The following is a 26312-nucleotide window of genomic DNA, read 5'->3' on the forward strand; positions in this document are numbered from 1 at the left end:
AGAAACATTTATTGAATAATTTTTATATGCTGAACCCTATGCTAAGTGTTCTAAGTGTGCGAAGTATGCTAAGGGATATAGAGATGATTTGGGGGTACCTTAGTGGTTCAGTTGGTTAAGCATCTGACTTCAGCTCAGGTCATATCTAAAGGTTCTGGGACCAAGTTCTGAATGGGGCTCCTTACTCAGCAGGGAGTCTGCTTGTCACTCTCCCCATGCTTATTCTCTCTCAAATAAATAAATAAATAGAATCTTTTTTTTTTTTTTTTTTTTTTAATATGAATTGCAGGGTGCCTGGGTGGCACAGTGGGTTAAGCCTCTGCCTTCAGCTCAGGTCATGATCTCAGGGTCCTGGGATCCAGCCCCGCATCAAGCTCTCTGCTCAGCAGGGAGCCTGCTTCCCCCTCTCTGCCTGCCTCTCTGCCTCTCTCTGTCAAATAAATAAATAAAATCTTAAAAAAATAAAAAATAAAAAAATATGAATTGAAAAGGGCCCTAATCTAAAAAGCACATGATGGCAATGTTTAAATAAATGTTAAAAAAGCACAAGTTCTATCACATAGGTATGTACTAAGTACAGTGATGGTAGATAACAGAGTGATCTACCTAGGGGGAAAGAGGAGATAATTCTGCTGGGGTTTTCTTCTTCCTAAGTTTAGAACCATGACACTTTCAGGATTCATAAAATCAGTCCAATAGGTTATGATCAGTATTAAAAATAATAGATGAATAGAAAATATGAGATCTATCACATATAGTAAGATTAAGGATTTTTATATGAAATTTTGTCATCCTCCATTCCCTCCCCATTGTCTTTTATTGGATGTTAATTCTCAATTAGGATATGAAAGGATTCAAGGGTTGCAGGGCAAAAGTCATAGTCAGGAATGCAGAATGTTAATGCTGGGTCCTCTCCAGTGATTCTTGCACAGCTGATCACCTTTGAGTTCGTTGTAAGGAGACTGTGATTGAAAAGCATGTAGGCTGCCAGCACTGTAGAAATCCCAGTGACACTCCCTTTCTTCATACTGGCATACTTATAATTCTGGTAATAACCTCTTTGAAATGCTCCAACAGTACTTTCAGGGGTGAAATCCCCCATCGGCATCCAGCTTGGCAGCTTTCCTAGTTTGACATCTGTGATCTTCTTCTCCTTCACTGGTACAGATTAGAGTATTTTGGAGTTCTGGGTGCTGGCTCTGACCGGCTGCTGAAACTTTCTTATACACATATGTTCAGGCATACGTGCACATATTGTATACTTGTATCTTTATATATCTCTTGGGGAGCCATGATCTAAAAAGTTTCGAAGGTATTTCTTTGTGGCACCTGGGTGGCTCAGTGGGTTAAGTCTCTGCTTTCAACTCAGGTCACAATCTCAGAATGAGACAGGAGCAGGAGGGGTTGGGAACACAATCCTTAAGCTCCCAAGCAATTAGTGGGATGAAAGAGATTTGGTGGAAGAAGAGCAAGAATGCTTTGAAATGCTTCTGGAGCACTTGGAACTGCTCTTGAGAATGGATGACTTGGAATGTCCTGTGTGATGCCTCTTCCCCATTTTCTTTTGATGCTGTCTGCCCAAGAATTTGAATAAAAATATTATAGTATGAAGACTATATAAAGTCAAAAATAAGTCAGGAGTTATATAGAAGGTTGTAAGAAACTAATAGGGCTCTGTTTTTGTCCTATTAATTAATTTTCAGCTTTATAGGAAGAATATTACAGTTTTTCAATCAGAAGACCAAATCTTGACAAACATATTGATATCTATGCTAAGATGTAAAGTCAAGAGTAACTGGAAAAATTATCTTATGAGGCAGCAACAGAAGCAACATCTAAGGTCAGGAAAAGACATGAAATGACTATGGATGTCCCTGGCCACAGGCAAAGAAATGGGAAGGAAAAAGGGATCAGAGACTCTTATGGTAAAGGGGACAAATATTCGTTCATTTATTTATCAGTCATTTGCAGCACATAGGATAATTATGTGATATATTTATCGCAGTAATATTAATTAGTTAAACCTTAATCTAAATGAATCTTCGAAGTTGTTTTGTTTTTCAGTTACTTCTGCTCAGCACCTGTCTGAATGTAATTAATAAAACACATTATCATCAGTATCTAATCAAATCTTACACACTGTCATACATAATCCATTCCCTCATGGAAAGTTTCTGACTTGAAACTGTTCTAGTCATTCATTTCGAAATATTACTGTGTTGCATTAAGCTAAACTTTTCTATTCTCCTATATTTTGATGACCCATTACCAGCTCAGCCTTGAGCAAACCAGCTGGCATATTCCATGGACATCAGGAGATAACCAGTGCTTCAATTTGGTTATGTTTCTGTTTGATATGGGCTGAAAATACTGCAAAAAGTTTTATACATATATAAAATTTACTTTTACCGTACTCTGCGTGTCTTAGTTTTCCTCCTAGAGTCATTATTTTTCTTTTGGAAGGCATTTGAATCATATGTATGTCTGAAAATAACTATGTATATACATATATAGGTATACATAGCATGTGTGTGTATATAAATATATAAAGCTTACACATTCTTGTCAATGTCAATATTCACAATTATTTCATAGATTGATAGAGCCAGAAAACAAAACTCAGGAGCTTTATTAGATAATAGGTGTATCTACATATTTTTTCTATCAAAGCAGGTGTTTTCCTTGGCTCATATTGCATATATTTAATTCATTTAAGTATTTGTATCATGCTGGATCTTAGGCACACAGATTTAAATCAGTTTATCTTTTCAACCTCTTCCTTAGTTGAGACCCCATTTTTTTCTTTAATCTTCCATTTCAGTACCTTTTCTTCTCATCATAAAAACATTATCACAGGGGCGCCTGGGTGGCTCAGTGGGTTAAGCCGCTGCCTTCGGCTCAGGTCATGATCTCAGAGTCCTGGGATCGAGTCCCGCATCGGGCTCTCTGCTCAGCAGAGAAGCCTGCTTCCCTCTCTCTCTCTCTGCCTGCCTCTCCATCTACTTGTGATTTCTCTCTGTCAAATAAATAAATAAAATATTAAAAAAAAAAAAAAACATTATCACAAATTAGATGCTTAACCTGCAAATCTTCCATCTCTACCTTTATTTACAGATATACATATGTGAGACATATGTACATATGTTATTATACATATAATGTATCATATGTACTTTTAAAAATTATATAAATTGGGTGAGCCTGGGTGGCTCAGTCTGTTAAGCTGCTGCCTTTGGCTCAGGTCATGATCCCAGGGTTCTGGAATCAAGTTCCACATCGGGCTCCTTGCTCAGCAGGGAGCCTGCTCCTCTCTCTGTCTCAGCCTGCCACTCTGCCTGCTTGTGCTCACTCTCTCTCTGATAAATCTTAAAAAAAAATTATGTAAATTTAGTGTACACGTTCTATTGCAACTTGACTTTTCTATCAGCATTTTCAACATATTTTGTTATATATTTCATTAATTACATCATGTTATTTCACATTTTATCAATCTATTGACCTCACCAAAGCATATTAAGTTGTTCCTTAGGATGCCACAGTGGCTATCCTCACACATACCTCCTTTTGTACAATGTACAAATTTTTTTAGGATATATATGTAGAAGAGTATTTCTAGGACGTAAAGATAAATGCATTTTCACTTTACTTAAGCTACCAAATGGTTCTTTAATATGACTGTGTTACAGGTTTATCATCAGCATATATGAGTTTCTCTTTTCCTCATACTCTCAAATATTGATGTAATCACACTTCTAAAATTTCCCTACCCAGTGGGTGAAAAATGTTTTCTCCTTGTTCCAATTTGCATTTCTTTTGAGTACTAGTGAGCTTGAGCTTCATGGTTCACCTAGGAATTGCCTCCTCATAGTCTCCGCCCATATGTCTATAGTTACCAATTCTTATTTATGTAAATTTGTATATTCATTTTAATTTGTGATTTCTCACTACCAGTCTTATGTGTTTTCAAACATAAAATATTTTCTTCATATGATATTCTAATACCATATGATATTCTTTTATAGTTAATCACATTAGCTCTTTTAACCTTCTGAAGTTTTGTGTTAGGTACCTTTTATTTATTTATTTATAAAAGATTTTATTTATTTATTTGAGAGAGAGACAGTGAGAGAGAGCATGAGAAGGGAGAAAGTCAGAGGGAGAAGCAAACTCCCCGTGGAGCAGGGAACCGGATGCAGGACTTGATCCCGACACTTCAGGTTCATGACCTGAGCCCAAGGCAGGAGCTAAAGGCAGTTACCAAACCAACTAAGCCACCCAGGCACCCTGTTACATACATTTTAGTTTGTCCCAGCAGATTTTGTTTTGTAGTGATTTCACTGGAGTTCTCGCTAAAACTTGCCCAGATTTCCCCTGTATTGACTGTGTGTAATATGGGGGGGGGGGGGCTTTCCTTTCTTCCTATGTGATTCAAAAAAAAGATCTTTCTGCTGTAGATTTCAGATTGCATTGCATTGTAAACTAAGAATTTATCCCCCCTTTTTTTAGGATTTATCCTGTAACATGGAAATTATGATAATTTCTTGAGACAGCCACTATTCTCTATTATGTAGCCAATATTTCTTAATATTTTTATTATGTGGTAAAAATTTTAATTTCCTATTCCTTAGGTATAAATTATATTATTTTATAGAATTATAATATAAATCATTTTATTTCTAATTTTTTGTCTGCTTTGTATATTGACTTAGGGGAGAAATATGGTAATTATGAAACTGATCATTATCCTCTTTGTGTCACGTCTGCTGCTGCTGCTGGTCCACATCACCCTCTTCTTCTCTCTCTTTTAGGTTAGTATTTGCCTGATATGTATTATTTCTATTGTTTTATCTTCAAATTATAAAGAATATTTAATATATTTTATCCCTTAGCATATTTTTGTATTCATGCTTATTTAAGTATTACTTCCCTTCCTTTGTCCCTTCCACTTCTTACTCTTTTCTCCTTTCTTCCTCAATGTAGATCCAGTATTTTCAACCTCTCGGATTTTAGTTCTGGACTTTTATGGAAAAAAACTATTATTACTGGGTAGGCATTAAGCAAATTTTAATAATTTACTTTTGTTCCTTATATTATCTTGATCTTCTAGATTCATTTTTTTCCTTCTTAGGTAGCGTCATTTAGTAATCATTTTGGAGATTGTCTCTTGGTGATAAACTTTTTGAATCCTATATATATTTGACAGTAACAACTCATATTTAAATATTACTCCAGCTGGAAATAGTTTTATTTTCAAAGGGTTTTGCTCAACTTTTAAGACTTTTTTGATTGCTGAAAATGTTGTTGAAGAGAAATCAGATGTCAATCTTATGCTAATTAACTGTAGGTATTTTAGCAAGCTCTTTCATATCTTTTCTTTTTTTTTTTTTTTTGAGTTTTCCAAAGATTTATTGAAGCAGAAACAAATCGGTCAGATACTTCTTGGAAAAAAGCAGTTTTAATGGTACTCAAAAATACTTTTTCAGAAATATTCTAGCACAAGTTTTCTTCATAAACTAGACTATGTTGTAAACTTTTTCCCAAATCTTTTAAGAGTGTTATTTCTTAAGAACTAGAGGTTATTCCTATTATAAATCGATCTTACGGTCCTAAAAAACTGCAGAAAGTCATTTGAAAGCTGTTACTTTAAGATATGGATTTATTTTTTTAACTCTTGCTGGTAATAATTGCTGTACCCAATATGCGCAATCTTCACTCAAGGTCATCGTGATGCTGGGAAGTTTCATTGATGACCTGTCCATCTCTAGTTTCAAGTGTCTTAATCAAAATTGTCCTTGAGTGAGTGTCAAGTGGTTGGGGGCGTTGGTGAATCCAGATTGGTTTCCCTCAGGTTCAGGGAAGGAAAGTTTGTAAGAGGCAGAGCAATCCTGCTCTCTTCACCTTCCAGCAGCTTCCTGTAGGAGGCAGTGTCAGTGTTGAGAACCGTCTTAACATTCAGCTGTCCTGGTATGCCGGAAGGTGAGGAACAGTGTGCCCGGAGTGCATCTACTGCAGGACTCAGTATCCTTTTCATTGGCCGATGCCATGGACACTGAGTTTGGGAACACTTGTGCCAATGAGAACGTGGAGCTGCAGGAGCTGAATGACGGCTTTGTCAACTACATCAGTGTGGGCTTCTTGGAGCAGCAGAACAAGATCCACCTGGCCGAAGTGGAGCAGCACAAGGATCTGGGTAAGTTACACCTGGGGGACTCTGTGAGGAGGAGATTCGGGAGCTGTGCCGGCAGGTGGACCAGCTCACCAATGACAAAGCCCATTTCAAGGTGGAGCAGGACACCCTGGCTGAGGACATCATGTGGCTGCAGGAGAAGTTGCAAGGGAAGATGCTTAAGAGAGAGGAAGCCAAAAGCTCCCTGCAGCCTTTGAAACAGGGTGTTGACAAGTGCTTCTTTGGCATATCTTGACTTTGAGCACAAAGTGGAATACTTGCAAGAAGAGATTTCTTTTGGGGTGCCTGGGTGGCTCAGTGGGTTGAAGCCTTTGCCTTCAGCTTGGGTCATGATCCCGAAGTCCTGGGATCAGGCCCAGCGTTGGCTCTCTGCTCAGTGGGGAGCCTGCTTCCCTTCTCTCTCTCTGCCTGCTTCTCTACCTACTTGTGATCTCTGTCTGTCAAATAAATAAATAAATAATAAAATCTTAAAAAAAAAAAAAAAAAAAGAGATTGCTTTTTTGAAGAACCTACATGATGAGGAAATCCAGGAACTGCAGGCCCAGATTCAGGACCAGCATGTCCAACTCAATACATATGTTTCCAAGCCTGACCTCACAGCTGTCCTGCATGAGGTACTCCAGCAGTATGAAAGCCTGGCTATCAAGAACCTTCAGGAGGCCAAGGAATGGTACAAGTGCAAGATTGCTGAACTTTTAGAGGCTGCTAATCTTTGGTATCTTTTATAAGCTTTATTTATTTTTTATTTTATGAAATTTCACTTCCATGTATCTAGAAAGGGTTATTTTTAGTTTCTTTTTCTTATACAAGCTTGTCCCATTTAAATAAGCTTTTTGAAAACAGCATACTTTAGTTCCAAGAATCCTTTATTATCAATTCTTTAAATATTTCCTTACTATCTTTTTCTTTTTCTGAACCTTTTATTAATAAAGTATTAGACTTTAGCATTTATTCTTTATTTCTCCAGTTTTATTTTATATTTTTCTATTCCGCTATTTCTGCTTTGAACTGGGCAAATGATTCTAACTTGCCAATTGAATCTTTGTCTCTGCCTATATTCCTGAGTATCTACTTTTAAAAAAAAAATAAAAATAAATTTGCTTTTTATTTCCAATATCTTTAGTTATTTCTTCTGAATAGATCTTGGAACCCTGTACCATCACAGTTTCTGAATTGCTTCATATCCTGTACTTTCTCCACTCTGCTTCAGTCTTAGTCACACTATGGATTATCTAAAATTTTAAAGAATGAAAATATGCTGTTGTAACAACAACTTTCAGCTGCTTAACTTTCACTCTCTCTACACCTGTTCCTTGATCTTGAGATATCTCTTGGGTATCTGTCTCTCTCTCTATCTATTCATTTCTCTATCTTTCATTTTGGCCTCTCTTTCATGTTAGACATTAATCTGTGGTTGTACTTCACAACCAGACACATGTTCTAACACATCTCTTTTAGAAACTAACAGGTAAACATAATAACCCCCAAGTTACCAGTACAATATATGGTTGAAGATGGAGCACATATAACATTTCCTATTTATAAAAGCAGAAAGGTTCATAATGATGACTCTTCCATATCATTTGCTGCATACGATCAGAAACATCATTTTTCTGTCAGTGGAATGATTTACTGATCAAAATGTAGTTGGCTCTAGTCCTGTCCACTAGAAGACACTTCATTTCTAGGTCTATATGACTTTATCAAAAGATTTCCTATCATGCAGTTACGGACACCTAAGAATTATCATTGGAATTATGCAGTAGTAGGTTAGCAATACAGTTATATATATAGTCTCTGAGAGGACTCTGATCTGTTTTGTTTTTACCTTGTATTCTTAGGAAACTCCATGGACTGGTAACTCAGTTGGAAACCTTGCCTCTTGGGAGTTATCAGTGCTAGAGTTAGTATATGGAAAGATGCTTGTCTTTAAATATCTCATTTTTTTTCTATACTTACTTTTCTGTCTCTTTTTAAACATTTTTTGGAAAAATATGAGTATGTATATGTATATAATTATAATTTTTATGTTTTTAAATTAGTTTTCAAGGTAACATATTGCATTTTTTTTTAACATTTTAAATTTTTTATATTTATATTTAAAATATTTAATCCTAAAGATGTATACTTTTGCTTTACCTTTGCTTTTTGGGTTAGGCTTGTTGAAAAGAATATATATATATATATATTTCCTATCAGTATATATATATATATATATATATATATATATATATATACTACATATACTACATAAAATCATGAATTCTTAAATTCAATGATGCTACCTTTACTTTTTTATTAAAAAATTAATTTGTGTATGTCATTTAACATTGGTCAATTCTGCTTCAGTTATATTTGTTTAATTATAAGTATTAATTAAGTTCAAGTTTAGCTATGGTTATTATTTTTGTTAAGTACTAAAAATGATTAAATTCTGCCTTTTTCTCTGAATATACTTTTGGGGAAGTCTATAAGCTTTGTCAGGTTTTGTTCTTTTTAGCCTCAAAAACTGCAATTTACATTAGGATTTATACTTTTAATTTGAATCTTAGTTAATGTGTTATCATAGTTTCTTGTTTAATAACAAAAATAATTAAACATGTATTTTTCTCTAAGAATACAGTTTTTGTAAAACTATACATTTTGATGTTTTGTTCTGATTTTTGTTTATCTTTAAAAACTCTGAAGTTAAGGGGCTGGGTGGCTCAGTCCATTAAGTGTCTGCCTTCAGCTCAGGTCATGATCCCCAGAGTCCGGGGTTAAGCCCCATGATGGGTTCCCTGCTCAGTGGGGAACCTGCTTCTCCCTCTGACCCCACCATGCTCTCTCTCTCAAATAAATAAATAAAATCTTTAAAAAAAAATTCTGTAATTAATGTTTGGATTTACTCATTGATCTAGACATTATATGGATTTTTTTCCCTAAATGCTGTTTTTCTTTTCTTTGTTTATAGTATTGTTATTAATTTCTGTTGCTTGCATACTTTATTTTTGAAGTCAGTCAGTTTTATGGAAATATTCTACATATACAGGGAAGTTAACTGTCCTTAGAGACAGTTTCATGAATTTTTATTAAGATGTAAATTTTCTTACTCTTACAAGCTCAAATCTTAGTTATTTTTTGCTTCTTAATCTAGAAAGTACTAAACAAGTATGTCATGATCTTCAGTGTTAAATACAGTTATCCTTTCTTTGTATTTGTTTGTTATTGATGTATGTCTGTAGTGAAGTACATATGCATTGGTGTCGATCAGTTGATTGATTTGCTATTTTTGTATCTAGTTGTTCCCAGAAGTGATAATTTCATTGTGGACTAACCACTTAAAAGAAATTTTCACTTTTGGGTAGTAATACTGCCATTCTAGTTTTTCTTTTGTTTTATACATTATGCAGTTTCTTAGCTATTCTTTAAACTACTGCCCTTTAGTAACTGAGATTTTAATAAGTATGTAAAGTGACACATCAGCAACTTAGTGCAATTTTCTTTACTGGGGAATCAGAAAAAATTAGGAGACTCAAAAACTCCTAAACTGTCATAAGCACATTATGAAGCCACACACGAGTTGTGTCTTTCCACAGTGTCAGCTTTATTCAATCATAAAGCAAAGTTAGACCACAACGATAAAGCAGGTTCAGGATTCCAGACTTGATGACAATTCACCATGTGATTAAACTTGGCTTCTTACACAGCACACAGAGCAGGACAGAAGGCAAGTTACAAGATAGCAGAAGGGTGCAGGAAGTTAACAAACCAACCACAAAGTCAGTCTGTGGGCACACAGTTGAGATAAGGCTGTGGTCTGGTCCTGGTACAGCTCTCGGCACTTACTGCTTCTGCTGTCGTGCAGTGAAGGATCCGGCTCTGTTCAGAGATCAATCGGGTAGCGCCTTCGGCGGCGGTTATCTGTTTTAAGTGGTCAGACATAGAGGGGTCAGGTCTGAAGAGTCAGACAGTTTGCTGCCAAAATCCTTCCCTTTTTAAAGGGCTTTAGTCAGTTTGGGGTTTCTTCAGACCTCCAGTAGTTCTGTTTGTTATCCGTTCTAGGGTGTCAGCTGATGTTGCTCCCGGTAATATCTCCTAGTTGCAGTACCTGAACTACTTGCGTTGTTGCTTGATACAGGCTCCTGCTTAACGTGAGAGACTCCATTTTGCTCTCTGCACTGACTTTTCACGGTTTTGGGAATTTTGAGGAGAAGAAACATTGTACTTGTAATACATAATATTGAACACAATCGCTATTTAGCCTGAATTCTCAATCTACATGAATTTATGTAAGAATTTGAAGACAACAGAGGCGTATCTTTCAATGTCACAATGGGTAGGACCTAGAGCAGGACAAGGAAGATGGGCATGCATAATGTTAGGGCATCTTTTCAAGATAAACTCTGTGAGTGTAGGTACAAATCTGATTATACAAAAAAATATGGAAATTCCCCTGTGTAAAAAGAGAGAGACTTTCTAACTCTCTTTTCATAGAGCATTTACTTTAGAATACTTGTGAATTCTTTCTCTGCCCTGTTGAGATGTTATATAAATCTAATGAAAAGCTAAATAAAAGCTTTAGGTCAGCTTTACATTGGGGAACAAACATCTTTTTTAAAGATCTGGGATTCATTGCTTAGAAATGTAATTAGCAAAGAAGATAGTACCCTCCCCCCCCATCCCCATCCAGGTCCTCATGAGAGTTTAATGTAGGTCATCTGGCTTCAAATTCTACCTACCTTCATGGGGATGTAAGAAGTTTATTATTCCTTTGGATAAAGGCAATTTGCAAACAAAAATGGCCAACCCAATTGCCAGGTTAATTTAAAATGAACTGTGTGTGGAAAATGATGCTGTCAAGTTCTCTTATTTGAGGGCTAGTTATTGTATATTTTTTTTTTTTTTTTTTTTTTTTTTTTTTTTTTTTTTTTTTTTTTTTTTTTTTTAAGCTTGAGTCCTCTCTCAGAAATAAATCCTTTTTTTTTTTTTTAAAAAGATTTATTTATTTATTAGACAGAGATACCTCACAAGCAGGCAGAGAGGCAGGCAGAGAGAGAGAGGAGGAAGCAGGCTCCCTGCTGAGCAGAGAGCCCGATGCGGGACTCGATCCAGGACCCTGAGATCATGACCTGAGCCGAAGGCAGCGGCTTAACCCACTGAGCCACCCAGGCGCCCTAGTTATTGTATATTTTGAGAACATGTATGCAGTGGTTTGTTTCTGTCTGGTTAAAAGTATGAGCTTTCTTTTTGTGTTTGTAAACTCTTCAGTGGTTGCCTGTGATGTGCATCAGATTCTGATTTAATGCTTAACCAATGATAAAAATCTTCTCTTTCTCTTCTTTTGTGGAGAGGTTTTCTGGCTTGGCAGATAATTTTGTTTTTAATTATATTTCCCCAACAATTTCCAGTTAATCTTTAGCAGGTGGTGATAGGAAGGTTAACGAATTACAATCAGTTGCCTCTAAAGCCTCCAGTTTAGTGCCTGGAAAATGGGCTGTAGCACCTATTTGATTTCTGATTCACTAAGAGCCTCTGATTGACCAATTAGAATTATTTGGCTATTTGCCAATGATGTTCCATAAATACCTGTGTGTAGAAAATACAAGATTTTTTTTTTTAAGATTTTATTTATTTACTTGACAGAGATCACACGTAGGCAGAGAGGCAGGCAAAGAGAGAGGAGGAAGCAGGCTCTCCACGGAGCAGAGAGCCCGATGCGGGGCTCGATCCCAGGACCCTGGGATCATGACCTGAGCTGAAGGCAGAGGCTTTAACCCACTGAGCCACCCAGGCCCCGAAAATATGAGATTTTAAGAGGATGAGATAGTCCAGTACATGGCTGAAGGTGGGGGAAAAGAGAGATAGGCGGTGGCTATGGGCTCTCTGCAACTTTTTCCTCTGCAAATTAAAGATGTGTCTTTTGTGCTAGAGGAGCTTAAACAGTAAGAGACTGTGCTTGCTCTTTAATAAGTCACCCATTCTCCATTTTAACTGTTGATGAGAAAGGATTGTGTGCTGAACTCTGAGTTTCAGTACCTACAAAATCTTCAAGATATATATAGATAGATATAGATATAGATATCTATATCTATCTATATATATTTTACCTTTTTAGAAAAGGAAATAAAAACAAGAGATCTTGGGTCGTAAATGTAAGGGATACTTGGGATTGCCGCTTCCAGTCGGCGACGAGAGAAGAATTAGGCACAAACAAGTCAGCTGCAAGAGATGGGGAACAGGGGACAACAGTCGAAAAGGACTGCGGCCATGAGCAACTCCACAGTCTGACTTTTATTAGATAGAAAACAATAGCCAACGGAAGGATCGATGAAGGTCAAACGTCGGTCACGTCTTGCAGACAAGCAAGAAGGAGGATAAAGTTTATAGTTAACCAAGCACATTCAAAGGACTCCTCTAACTAACAACGGGCGCTTCTGGGAAGAGAAAGGAGCGATAACGGAAAAGGGAAGCAGGCAGTTTTCGTTCCACCCTGAGGTGACCGGGCGTTCCCAGGTGCTCGGCCTCCCTGAAGCAGGTGGCGTTCCCGCCCTGGGCGGGCCGGGCGTTCCCGGCTGCCCGGCTTCTGTGAAGGGGCTGCGTTCCGCCCTGAGCGAGCGGGGCATCCCCAGCCGCCCAGCTTCACGGTCCTACATCGTCCTTCTCCCCAATATGTATTTCTTAAGGCCATATCTAAATGTGCTTGGTAACTAGTAAAATCCTCCAGGGGTTACAGGTTAAGGAACACATTGTTCCGAGGGGCAGCAGCAAGGATGAAGGTGTTACAGGAATTCTTTCCTTTGGTGTCCACAGTTCTTGGTCAAGCCACTTCAGAGAATGAAGAGGTAGACCAGGTGAAGTGGTGGGCAGCAAAGCAGAATTTATTGAGTGATCGTACAAAGCTGCCAATGAGGGAGGGGACCCAAGAGGGTTTGACACTGGAGTTTCTAACTCCAGGGCTTTTGTGGGCTTGTTCCTGGGCTATTTTAATCTGGTTCATCCTTCCGGTGTCTGTCCTCCAGTGAGGTTCTTACTTTTGTCATGTATCTTATCACATGGGAAGGGGTGGACAGGGCCTTCCCAGGGTGGTGTAAAATCCTTAAAAGGGCAGTTTTGTCTTGGGCTGAGGGACAGGACGTGCATTGTCCCTCCCTGCCTGCCTTCCAACGATCCTTCATCAACAGTACACATATAAATAATGAATATATTTTTGGGATCCTCCAATCATCCCTCTGTTTAGCCAAATATTGAGAGAGAGGTCTTTGTAGAAGAATAGTTCGGAAGAAAGACAATGTTTTACATTTTGGAGACATGTGCATAGTGAACAACTTCCAGAACTTGGAGCAAAGCGTAGAACTAGGGGAGAAGTAGACTGTAAGGGCCTATTTAGTCAGAGTGGCCCCACCTCGGTGGAATAGCACTTTTGTTGTTTATGCAGTAAAACTTAAATTGACCCTGCCACCCACCCGAGGGAAACTTACTTAAAAGGAAGTCTGGGAAACCAATTCCAGGAAACAAAGCCCAAATAAAAGGGTGGGTCAGGTCAGGTGGAGATAATGGCCTGAAAGCAGAGATGAGTCGGCTCAGCTGGAGACATCCAATCAGTAAAGCACTCTTACCATCTCCCTAGCTACCAAGCAGTGTAGGCCCCGCCTTTTGGGTGCCTTTTGGGCACCAATTCTGACCAACGTGATAGGCTAGTTCAAATAGCTACTATGGGGTGAATTCAGTTGGCCACCCGTGTGTGACCTAGCATGACTGTGCAGCTTTCTCTGTGTGTTACAATCTCGTTGGCTACCTGTGTGTGGCCAGTTTCAACCACATGGCCTTTGCTCTATAAAACTTAGTCTGTAAGGCAGGGAGGGGTCGCCCTCTCTGTAAGGTGTGGCCCCGACTGGTGGGTTTGACAGTTGGTTTGATTCTCATTGCTTGGCACGAAATAAAGCTTTGCTTGACCTTCGTTTTGTATCAGTCTTGCTCCTTTGACCATGGACCCAACATAGACAAATTGCTACGATACAATACATAAAAAGAAGTGACAGTTCTGTCTGCAGCCTCCTTTTAGGTGGGGGAATACAAAAACGAGCGTAGTGTAATACTAGACCTTTCCACTCTAATTCTGCTTACTATAAATTTACCTCTTTTCTCAGAAGGCTAAATTTTCCAACACCTGAAATCAAACCCTTTTTCGTAAAATTTGGAGAGTAGAACTGATGCTGGGTCCTAAGATCCAGAGCAGGGACCCAGAGGACTAGCCAAGAGGGTCCTTGGCTTCACATGGGATGGAAATCAAACATGAGTCAGCAGGAGGTGAAAGCAGGGCTTGTTGAAGATATATATCTATATTTATCTACCTCTCTCTCTATATATAGAGACACACATATGTGTGTGTATATACACACACACATATACATATATGTATGCTACACACACACACACACATATACATATATGTATATATACACATGTATATATATATATATGAGAGAGAGAGAGGAGGGAGGGAGGGGGAGGGTGGAAGGAAGGAGTGCAATAGGGAGGAAGAGGGGGAAAGGGAAAGAGAATGGACCTGAGTCTGGGAGACTCAGGAAAGGAAAAGAGCACAAGTCTTGTCTTTGCTTGGGGTCTGGGGGTTTTATTTAGTGATCATGGTCCTGGTACATGGATCTTCTTAAGCATCCAAGAACTGATCAGAGCAGGGATAGGGTTCAGGTGTCCTTCCTAAGTAACTCATTCCCTTATCTCAGGGGTCTGGTGTTTGGAAATAGTGGTCTCAGAGAACTTTTGATAACCCTGCCTGTTCACACATTAGATGTTATCTTTTGTGGTGGAAGACTCCAGTATATCATTATCTCCTTGTCACTTACAAGGAAGACATAGCTTATTTGCATTACAAGGCAAGTGTAGAGTGGAGTGGAGGAGCTGGTCCTCCTAGGAATAGAAGCCAGAAAGGAAGCAAAGTAAAAAAAAAAAGAAAAGAAAAGAAAAACAGCTCTTTTCTTTATCCGCACCCCCCCCCCATTGGGTCCCTTCGGTTTCCATGTCTCAGAACTATATAACTTTACAGCATAAAACCCTGGGCGCATACCCTTTTTAGTTCTGAGAAATATAGGAAGAGCCCACTATATAATGTGCCTTCGGTGGTGGTATCATTGAAGTTAAACATCAATGGATTTCAAATGACTTTTCATTTTTTATCATGACACCAGCATAAATTTCTGTTTAGAGATTTTCCAGCTCCATTGTGTGTGTCTCAAATTCCTGTCAGTTGTCTCCTTCTGAGCATTTCACAATCTTTCCATAAATATCTTAACCTGGCTTTACCAGACAAAGCATCAACAATGCTCTGATACAAAATACCCCAAGGGCTAAACATGAATCTAAGAGGATGTGGAACTTTCTTATCTCTGTCTTGTCAGTTTTATCAGGCTGGCAGGCAATGTTCATTGTAAGCCCATTATCTCTCATCTACATCTGAATAAGTGTGTACCAGAGCATTTTGAATAGAAATTAAGGTCATTCCATCAGTGACCCAATTGAATTGCAGTGCACTGTCACTTTCGTCTTAGTACTGCACACTTTTTTTTTTTTTTATACTTCACAATGTGTTTAGCCTCTTTGGTTACAAGCAACAGGAAATTAGAATTGAACATAAGTATATTTTTCAGATAGAGTGAAAGTGTGGATTGCATTCTCCAGGGTCAGTGTGGGAAACCTTGTTTCTAATCAGTGTAAATGACCTGGATCATGAACCAGTTATAAATCTATTAAGTTAACTGAGGAGAAAAAACTGGGTAAGCACTATGTGCCCAGCATGAAGCAGAGACAACTGTAAACATTATAGATCTACTATATAATTTCGCTATAACCTGATCACAATTTAATACTAACATATGTATTATAGTGGGGCAAAATTGTACAAGTAGATAATGACATGGCAATGTTGGGGTTTGGTAGGGAACAGTCGAGAATGAGTTCTTGAGACATCTTTGGAGCAAAAGGGTGATTTTATTAAAGCATGGGGACCAGACCCATGGGCATAAAGAGCTACACAGGATTGTGATGGATGACTGATATTAGACCTTCAAATTGGGAAAGGGTTAGGTACAGCACAAGCCTCCAGGGTATTTTGGGAACAAGGTTTCCAGGATCCTGAGGGGGGCTAGCTATTGTTAGGACAAGGTCATTTATTTCAGTCTGATAAAACCTTAGTCATGAGACCCTTCAAATGAGTGTCATTGGGCCATCTGCTTGGAGGATGGTTGCTAACATATATCTTGGGTGGTAAAGATAGAGGAAGTTTCCAAAGGAATTTTTACATATTAAAGGAGACTTACAGAGAGATCAGGCTAATATTAACCAAAATTGCCTTTTGCTCTTAATAAAGTGTCAGCAAGTCTCAAGGACTTGTCAGTGGGGCAGTCAGTTGTAAGGAAATTCAATTTTTATTTTGCCTTTATTCCTCACATCAGGTAACATGGAGATAGGTATGAAGAAAAGCAGACAAGTCTGGATTACTTGAGTACAGGTAGTGGCAGAATAAGGTCTGTGGGCCAAATAGGGCTTGTCTATCTATTCAGCTCAGATCATGATTTCAGGGTCTTAGGATGGAGTCCCACCTCTGGCTCTCTGCTGGGCAGGGAGCCTGCTTCCCCCTCTCTTTCTGCCTGCCTCTCTGCCTACTCGTGATCTCTCTCTGTCAAATAAATAAAATCTTTAAAATATAAATATACTTATTTCTAAATTTACTTCCTGTCAATATAAACACTTTATTCTCCCCGATAAGGGTTTTGTAATAGACCGTCTATCCCTTTCGTATCCTAGTCCACTGTCTCTTTTACTGTGTGTTGGCTGTATTTTACATATTTATAGCTATTTATAATATTTTTAATATTTATTGAGGTATAATTGACATACAGCATTGTTACCGGGGTGAGGGTCTGCATTGTGTGAATGGAGTCTCTGTTCTTGGATTTCCCGGGGAAAGATTTACGTACGTGAGGATTGGTGCTAGAATAGACAGCCAGAAAGGAAGTAGCATGCACAAAGCAGTTTACTAAAGCAAAATTATATGCTCAAGGTGGGCAAGTGGTCAGGTTATGCCAGGTAGATCCAGCCCCTAGGTTGTTTTGGGATTGTATAATTTGTTGGGTCTTTCTGGACTGGTAGGAGCTGTGACTGTTAGCAGGGTGGTCTTTAATGGAGGCTGCTTCCAGTCATTCGGGGGAATCCTCTTACAGGTTGGGAGGGGAAGTTTTTGACCATATAAACTGAACTATACCAGTACCAGAACTATAAAGGCTGCCTTTCTCCTTGGGGTGGGAAGGCTATAACCACAATGATAATATATTATAATGTGTCTAGGGGCAGAGGTGGAAAAGGAAAGCATATGCTCTGTACCTGTGGCTCTTGGTCTGTCAGCCTCAAGGTCTTGGAAGCCACAGGGTCAGGATATTGTGCCACCTGACTTCTAATGTGTAACCTATTTATCACCTTCCTTGCTTCCACTTCATGTCTCTGTCATTCTCTAACCAAGGACTTGGGACTCTCTCCAGAAGGTCCTTCTATTGCTCATAAACTACCTTCTACTTAACAATATTTTCACTATATATTCACTAGCAGATATAAATTTAAGCCTGCATTTTGCTTTTAGGTTGGTGATAAGATTGAGAATCAATAAAATAGAATGAAATATATAATTATGTAAACCTCTTTCACTGAATAAGACTCTTTCCAACATCAGGATCCAGCTATCAACACCAATTCTAAAACATACTCAGTAATTCCTCTATTTTCATTTTATTTTTTTTCTCCTAGTTTCACTAAATTCTTAAATTCTTTTTCCAGTTTTTAAAAAATTATGAGTAATTTAAAATTCAGATGCATCTATACGTATTTTTGTTTTAGGCTTTCAAACTTTATAGAAAGACTGACCTCACAAAAAATTCTGGTTTAATATAGTTTTTTGTCAGAACTAACATTCAGCTCTGTTGAATAAAAGTCTGGTGTTAATTTGTTGTTGTTTTTTTTTTTTTTTAGGAAATTTTCTCATTAAAAATTTTTCATTTTTTTCTTAATAGTTTAAAATTTCATAGTATTGTGTCTAAATGTGGTGCTGTGCTTACTTATCCTGCTTGGTCTGTATGGGCCCTTTCAACTCAGCCTTTTTTCCAGCTTTGAGAACTTTCACATGAAATCCTCCCCCGAGTTTGCTAAAACCACCCTTAGGCAAATGTTGCATTCAGTGGCTTGATGTTGGACTACATGAATATTAACTTTTCTATCTTTCTATTTATATCTTTATGGTCTGTTCTGATATTTTTGATATTGACTTGTATCACCAACTTGTTTGTCATAGGTGACCGTTTTATTAGTTCAGCATTGTATATATTAATTTCTTGTACTGTTTGTTCTCTGATTGCTGTTTTTTCCTAGTAGTCTGTGCTTATCACAGGGATACATTATCTGCTTAAATATCACTGACACGAGTAATTTGAATGAGTTAAATGTTCATTTGTCTTATTTCTGGAGTTCTGATATTCATTTCTCTTTTTAAAAAATAATCAAATAATTATATTGATTAATAGGAGTGGCTGGTTCTGTTTCACACATAAAAGATTAGGATTGATTTCTCAATAGGCTCTCTCCTTGAAATAGATGGCTTACTACAGGTTGTCCTAAATGAACAAATGATTTTAAGTGGTTTGATTTCCTTTCTGGCAGTTGGGTAGGCTACACATGGGTGGGATTTTTCCTCTTACTGTGGCATCAGAGTTATTTGAGGTTTTCACTCTTATACAGAGCTGCATTTTTTTTCTTCATTCTCTCTGTTTTCCTCTTTCCCCCAATACCCACCATAGGAATCTCCAATAGACCTCTCATATCCTCTAGAAAATAATTCTCTGAGCCCTGGTGTGGGCAGCTGACAAGGGAATGAATGGCCTGAATGACTCAAGTTTTTTGTGCTTAGTTCTTCAGTACTTTATATTCCTATGCACAACTGCTCGCTAGTGTGTTGACTCTGACCTGAAGCATCTTCTGGAGCATGCTGGGAAGAAGTTATACCAGCCTTTGGTTGCCTCTATGTTATAACATTCTACTAACCCAAGTATTCCTTAAGGTTTTGAATTTGCTGATCTCAGGCTTCCCTATTTTCAAATATTGTAATAGTTTTATTATATATGAAAATATACACATAGATATGTTTGCATGGTGATGTTTGCATATATGTATGTATCTCTGTATTTGCCATTTCAGTGAGACCTCTGGAGAGATGGGACATAGAATACTATGTTAGGTAGGAAATAAACTTTCCCAAATTGATTTCAATTAATTTCAAAGAATAGGCACATGCTACATCAAATGACTGTATGTTTGTTTCTATATATTTTATAAGTGAAAATAATTAGATGGGGAAGCAATATTTCTACCTAAAGACAGTTAAAAAATTCTGGAGCCAGATCTTTTGGTTCAAATCAAGTCTCCGCTCTTTACTTACTCTGTGACTAATCATAGGTACACAGTGCCTCAATCTAGTCAGTTTTAAAATAAGGATAATACTACTACCAGTATCAAAGTTAATGTAAAGAGTAAATGAATTGGTATATCAGTGCATGGCATGAAATAAATGAACAGAAATGTTTGCTATTATTATTATTAATATTGATCTAAGACATATGCCATTCTTACCTATAAATTATGACATTTTCATAAGTATTTTTTAAAAGACGGATTGTATCAACAAATAAGACCATTTCTTATGTCTATAGTTTTCATTATCTATGCTGAACTGTATAATATGTCAGCCACTAGCTACATATGTTTATTTAAATATATATTTAAGAGGGTATGTGCTGTGGTGAGCACTGAATTGTGTAAGACTGATGAGTCACAGATCTGTACCCCTGAAACAAATAATACATTATATGTTAATAAAGACATAAAATCCATAAATTAGACTATAAATCCAATATATATATACATATATTTTAAGTTAATTAAAATTAAATGAAATTTTAAACTCAATTTTAAGTCAGACTACCCACATTTCAGGTAGTCAGTAGCCAAACTATACTGGGATTGTTATAGATAGTTATAGAAACTATACTGGCACAGTTATAGAGTATTTCCATCATTTTAGGAAGATGGGTTGGCTAACACTGATCTCTTTTCTTTATTGAACTAGTCAATTCAATTGTTTGATAAAATATTATATAGTTTTAGGAATATATGGAAACAAAATGAATAAAATTTTCATTTTTAAAATGTTTTGGTACAGGATGGTAAAACATAAAATTATATATACTTAGGTCTAATGCAGGTATAAATATATTTTTTCTATTGATCAGTTTAGCAGATGATGGTCAAGAGAATTGAATTGTCATTTTTTCCCCAATTAAATTGCATGGTTATAAAAGATATTAGAAGTTTAATTGGATTAATTCATTTCTGTATGTCATAAAATTAGTATTTATTTTTTGAATAAACATGTATTAAGATATGTATGCCTATTACTATGAAATAAAACCTTCCTGAAGGAAAATCAGTCATTGAACAACTTCCAGATACTGTAACAGTTACTTTGAAAAGAGTATGGAATGAAAGCATATGTGTACATTTTAGTAGCTTACACCCTAACTGGTAAAAAGCATGTAAGGATAAGTATCATAAATATAGCAAAATGTGTCAATATTTTATTACTAGGCATGTTGGTCTGAAGAAAAGATATATTTGGAATATGAAATCTAGTAGGAAGATTAAGAAATTATGTGAAAAGAAATAATAATTATTCTACTTAGAGTGATTTTGGTAGGAGTTTAAATGAAATGTTGAAAAGGTTTTAAGGTCTTCCTTGAGAACAAGCAAAATATATTGCTTGGTTCAAATACATAAAAAGTCCCATAATTCTAATATTATTCTTCCAGTACTCTACGTTTTATATATGTCAAGTATTAAGAGTTATTTAATGTAACATATAAAAGGCAGCTACCTTATTAAAAAGAGATAATATTTACCAGAATTAATTTTCCATTGCAACTCAAGTTTCTTTACCTTAAATCAAATTTTCAGGTTAGTTATCTATAAATAAAAAGTTCTCTAAGAATAGCTAATTGTTGATAACATTGTACTTTATTTCATTTTTCTACTTTTGTTAATTTTGTTTTGAAAGTTATTAAATGGAAGAAATTAGAATAGTACAATGAATAATCTATTCAGTATCCTTCCCAACAATTGCCAATACTTTGTAATATTTTAAAGTAATTTATAGACATTTCTTTAATATCCTGCCTTTGTTGAAATGTCTATGATCATCCTAAAATATTACTTTGGAGCTATTACTTTGGAGCTTTTCTTTCTTTTTTTTTGAACAGGATTACTGCATTTGATTACGCTTCCTCCCCACACCACACACATCCCAATCTAGAAGAGTTCACACACACCCTATGCCACTGTATTTTGGAGACACCAGCAGATTAATGGCCTTATAAAATGTCTTACATGAACATTTTCTCATGGTGTCAGCTAACCTGTTCTTCCATCCTTGCATTTCCAAGCTACTTGGAATAGAAATGACAAGACATTCAGCTTGTATATCTTGGTTGTGAGATACTTTTTCATTTGACTCCAGAGGATCTTTATTTCTTAAGAGCTCAGATTGGTATATATTTTTATATATGGAATCCAGCTTTTCTATGTTTTAGTAGCAGAGTGTGAGACAGAGGGCAGGGCTGTCATCTCATTCTGATCCAAATCTTTTTTACCGAAGGTTTTTATAATCTCTGTTCTCAATTTAAATGTGTATATTCTCTAACGATCTAATTCCTTATAAAACATCTTTAATAGAAACCTCTTGGTCAATAAAAGAAAAAAAAATACAGGTGGATATTATCTTTCTTCTCTACTGCCATTCTTTCCTATCATTCGTCCATTGCTATTAAATCCATTCTTCCTTTGTGACTCATGTTATCCATCCATACCATTTTCTTCTCTTGTCAGTATGATTCTTCGCTGACCACTAAATCATTCTTGCACAATGCACTTACCTTGACCACCCTATCTGAGTGATCACAGCTAGAACAACTCTATTGTGAAAATATAACAACAAATAGCCACATCTCCACCCACAACATCCAACATTTTCTGTTTTCTGTCTTCCTTATGCTCACTTCAAATGGAAGTTGACATTGTCAGTATTTTTATTGAGATACAATTGATCTGTAACACTGTATAAGTTTAAGATGTGCAGCATGTTGATGTGATACATTTGTGTATTGTAATAGGATTACCCCCTTAGTGTTAGCCATTGACTCCATCACAATCATATAATTATCTTTTTTTGTGGTGAAACATTAAGATCTAGTTTTTTAGCACCCTTCAAGTATGTTATACTGTGTTGTTAATTATTATAATAACAGTGCTGTGCATTAGATCCCCAGAATTTATTCATGTTCTAACTGCAGGTGTATACCCTTTACCAACATTGCCACTTTTCCCCTTCCCCCTAGCCTCTGGTAACCACCATTCTACTGTTTCTATGAGTTCAGCTTTTTTTAGATTCCACATAAAAGTGATTATCATAAGGTATTTGTGATTCTAACTAATCTCACTTAGCATACTTGCCATCAAAGTCCATCCATCCTGTCTCCCTCACTATCAAACTACCCCTGTTTTTACTTCTTTCTTTTTATCCTTTATTCATGTGTTCATCATAAATTTTACTTCCTTTTGCTGTCTTTTCCTTCTCTTGTAGCAGTTCTCCAACCTAACACCAGAGAGCAATACTGCCATCCACAAGTTCTATTCATAGTTTTAGGCTCCAGAACACAACTATAGCTGATCATAGACTCACAGATTGGTGCCATTATACATTTGAATGGATTAAAGTCACCAGGCAATTCTGATTGTTCCTGTTATAAACCAGGAAAACAAACAAAAGAAGTCAAAGAAACAACCCTCCCACCCCCCCCAAAAAAGAAAAGATAGCAGAAGAAAACTTTTATAATCCTTATAGCAACTATTCGATCGATGTTTCATCACAATTCTCAGACTCTAGTCATATTTGTTCAATTTTAGTAGATAAGTATGCTGATGAGCTCATAGAGAGAAAAAGATAAATTTTGTATGAACTTGCTTCTCCAGCTTGGAATTGTTAACTATAGCTTCTAGAGTGTCCTGTTCTCTCATGGCATATACAGTATTCCTTTTCACTTATCTTTAGTATCTTAAAATCTGCCTTTGCCAACTCCTCTCATAGAGCCTATAAACTCTCATTTCTCAACCTGGTTTTCTCCTCACTTATTCAAAGAGTATTTATTAGAGACTAATTCCAAGCCAGGCTCCTTATCATTTTGGCATCTTGGTATTCAGTATTGTACAGAGCCAAACTTTCTACTTTATAAGACATACCAAAGTAAGCACACACATATACGAACAAATATAAGAATCTTGTCATTTACCACTTCTTTCTCTATCTACAATTCCAACAAGTTTTTAGGAAACCTTAAAGTGCATTATTAAATTATTGAAGTTTCATTTTTAAATATAGAAATGGGAAGATACTAAAATACTAAAATACCAATACTAAAATACTGATAAATGTATCAATTATTGACAACTTAGTATAAAGTGTTTTTAGTAAAACTTTCCGCAAGAATGAATACAATTTGGAGAACTATCTGCAAGGTATTTAATTAGAGGTAAATTCCAATGATCATTTTTGATTGGGAGAGACCCTTTTGCCACACACATCTTGCTCAGTCAGGGCCTGGTCAGTACAAGTACCGTGAATTGAGGTGCAGAAAGGGAGAGCAAGAGAGAAACTGGAACCACCAGGATGTTGATGATAGACTCCTTTTATTTTACAGATCTATCCAGAACAAATTTAACCCTGAGTGGATTTTATACTCTCTGTGTGTAACAGTACCCAGGAGACCGCATATAATATTCAGATTTCTAGACCAAGCATTGAGCCTGTGGAACGAAAATCATTAAGTGTGGGATTTGGGAATCTGTAATTATAACCAACTCCTGTGGGGTTTTTATGTACATGGGTATTGATAGCCATTACACTGAGTAGTTAATGTGATAAATAGATAAGATATTTGGATTTAGTCTGCTTACGAGAATTTTGTCTGCAACTCGCATTCTCAATATTTACTTCACCATTTTTCAGGTAATTAGTTTCAGTTTTGTCACAGTGATCAGTATTAGCTGCTACTTTATACCATTGTTTGGATGTTTGAAAAAGAAAACAAGTTATAAATGTTTAATTACTGTCCACTTTATCAGTTATAATTTGGGGTTGGCATGTCATTAACCTGCTAGAATTTTGTTTAAATGGTAATGCCCATGACTATTTATAATGGTACTAGTTCTGATTTTAGAAGACAGTGAACAATAATGTTATAATGAAAATTAAGCAATTTAGGTATTGCCAAAATAACATTCTGGAAAAGGCAGACAATTCCTACTGGTTGAGTTCTCAAATAATGATAATAATAAGAAAATAAGAATAAGAATATTTGTATTATTTATGTTTGATATCTACATTTTGAAAATTCATATACAGCTGTTAAAATTCAGTTGAAAGCAAAGTTACAGAATTTCTACCAATAGCTTGGGAGAAAATAAATTCAAATACCTGCTATAAAACCACAGTTTTCTGTGTGAAAATTTACAACTATAAAATACTAGGAAAAGTTGGTAGTATTGAAAGTTATGCTGAAAAACACTCAAAACAAAACCCAAGGGGGGCAAGGAATCAAATGCTGGTCAACATTGGACATTTTTTATGATTTGTTTGAAGGAGTATAATTTATAGGAGACTTTTCATGAACATTGGGTAGGAAAATGCTTTTAAACAGAACACAAAAATGGTGACCTGGGAAGAGGTACGTTGGGGCTAAGATCCTGTGTTCATCACTTGACAGCATTAAGAAGGTTGATGAAATTGAGAGCTATGTAACAAGAAATATATTTGCAAGGTATATAGCCCATGAAAATCTCAGAAAACATGAAGAACTTATATAAGTCAGAAAGTAGAAACAAACCATCCCATAGAAATAGGCAAAAGAATTCAATAGGCACTTCATGAAAAATAGACACCAGTAACCAATAAATACATGATTTGTTCAACCTTTAGTCATCAGAGAAATGCAGACTAAAACTACAATGAAATATCACCACACACAGAACTGATTGACTATAATCTGGACATATTTGAATAAATATGTGAAAAGCTAAAACAGGCAATGTTGACTATTGGCAAGAATGTGAAGCATGGGAAATCTTACACATTAGAGGTGATACTATAATCTGGTGCAAAATTCTACCAAGTAGTGATAATGTAAACTGGTTCAACTTATTTGGAAAATTGTCACTGTCTCCTAAAACTAAAAATATATAGACTTTATTATTACAGCATGTCATTCCCAAATATACCACAAAAGTACACGTCACACAACACCTATGCAAGAATGTTTGTGGCAGCTTTATTTATAATAACTTCATATTGGAAAACAGATTTCCATCAAGTATAAAATAAACTGTGATATATTCATAGAATAGGTATACTATAGCTATGAAAATTTTTTTAAAAACACAGATAAATCTCATAAGTATAATGTTGGGCACAAGAAACAAAATAGTGTAATATTGTATGATCCTACTTACGTAAGTCCAACAGCAGACAAAATTTTATTCTGAAAGAAGTCAGAATAATGGTTTCCTTGAAAAAAGAGAGAAAGTGTGCCAGTTGGGACAGTACAGGAGAATGTACTCTCAGATACGTTTCAATTTGTTTAACCAAGTAACAGTTTAATAGGTCCACTCACTTTGTAATAATTCATTCAGCTATAGACTTACTGTTTGTGCACTTATGAAGACTGCAAATGAAAAGTTAAATAATTTAGCTTAAGGTATGATTATTTTTGTGTAACTTAACAAATATAGTTCAGATGCAAAGAATTCAATCAACAAATTAAACTGAATAAAATTTAAATTAGTGGTATATAACAAAAACAATTTTCTCTGGGGCACCTGGATGGCTCAGTTGGTTAAGCATCTGTTCAGGTCATGATCCCCAGAGTCCTGAGATCAAAACCCATGTCAGGCTCCCTGCTCAGTGGGGAGTCTGCTTCTCCCTTGC

The 26312-nt window shown here is 36.3% G+C and overlaps 1 pseudogene; it reads left to right on the forward strand.

Moving 5' to 3' along the window:
* The first annotated feature begins 1868 nt into the window (after positions 1-1868).
* On the forward strand, positions 1869-6915 carry LOC131999420 (vimentin-like; annotated as a pseudogene).
* The last annotated feature ends 19397 nt before the right edge of the window (positions 6916-26312 follow it).

Source organism: Mustela nigripes, chromosome 13, assembly GCF_022355385.1.
Source record: "Mustela nigripes isolate SB6536 chromosome 13, MUSNIG.SB6536, whole genome shotgun sequence".
Lineage (NCBI taxonomy): Eukaryota > Metazoa > Chordata > Mammalia > Carnivora > Mustelidae > Mustela > Mustela nigripes.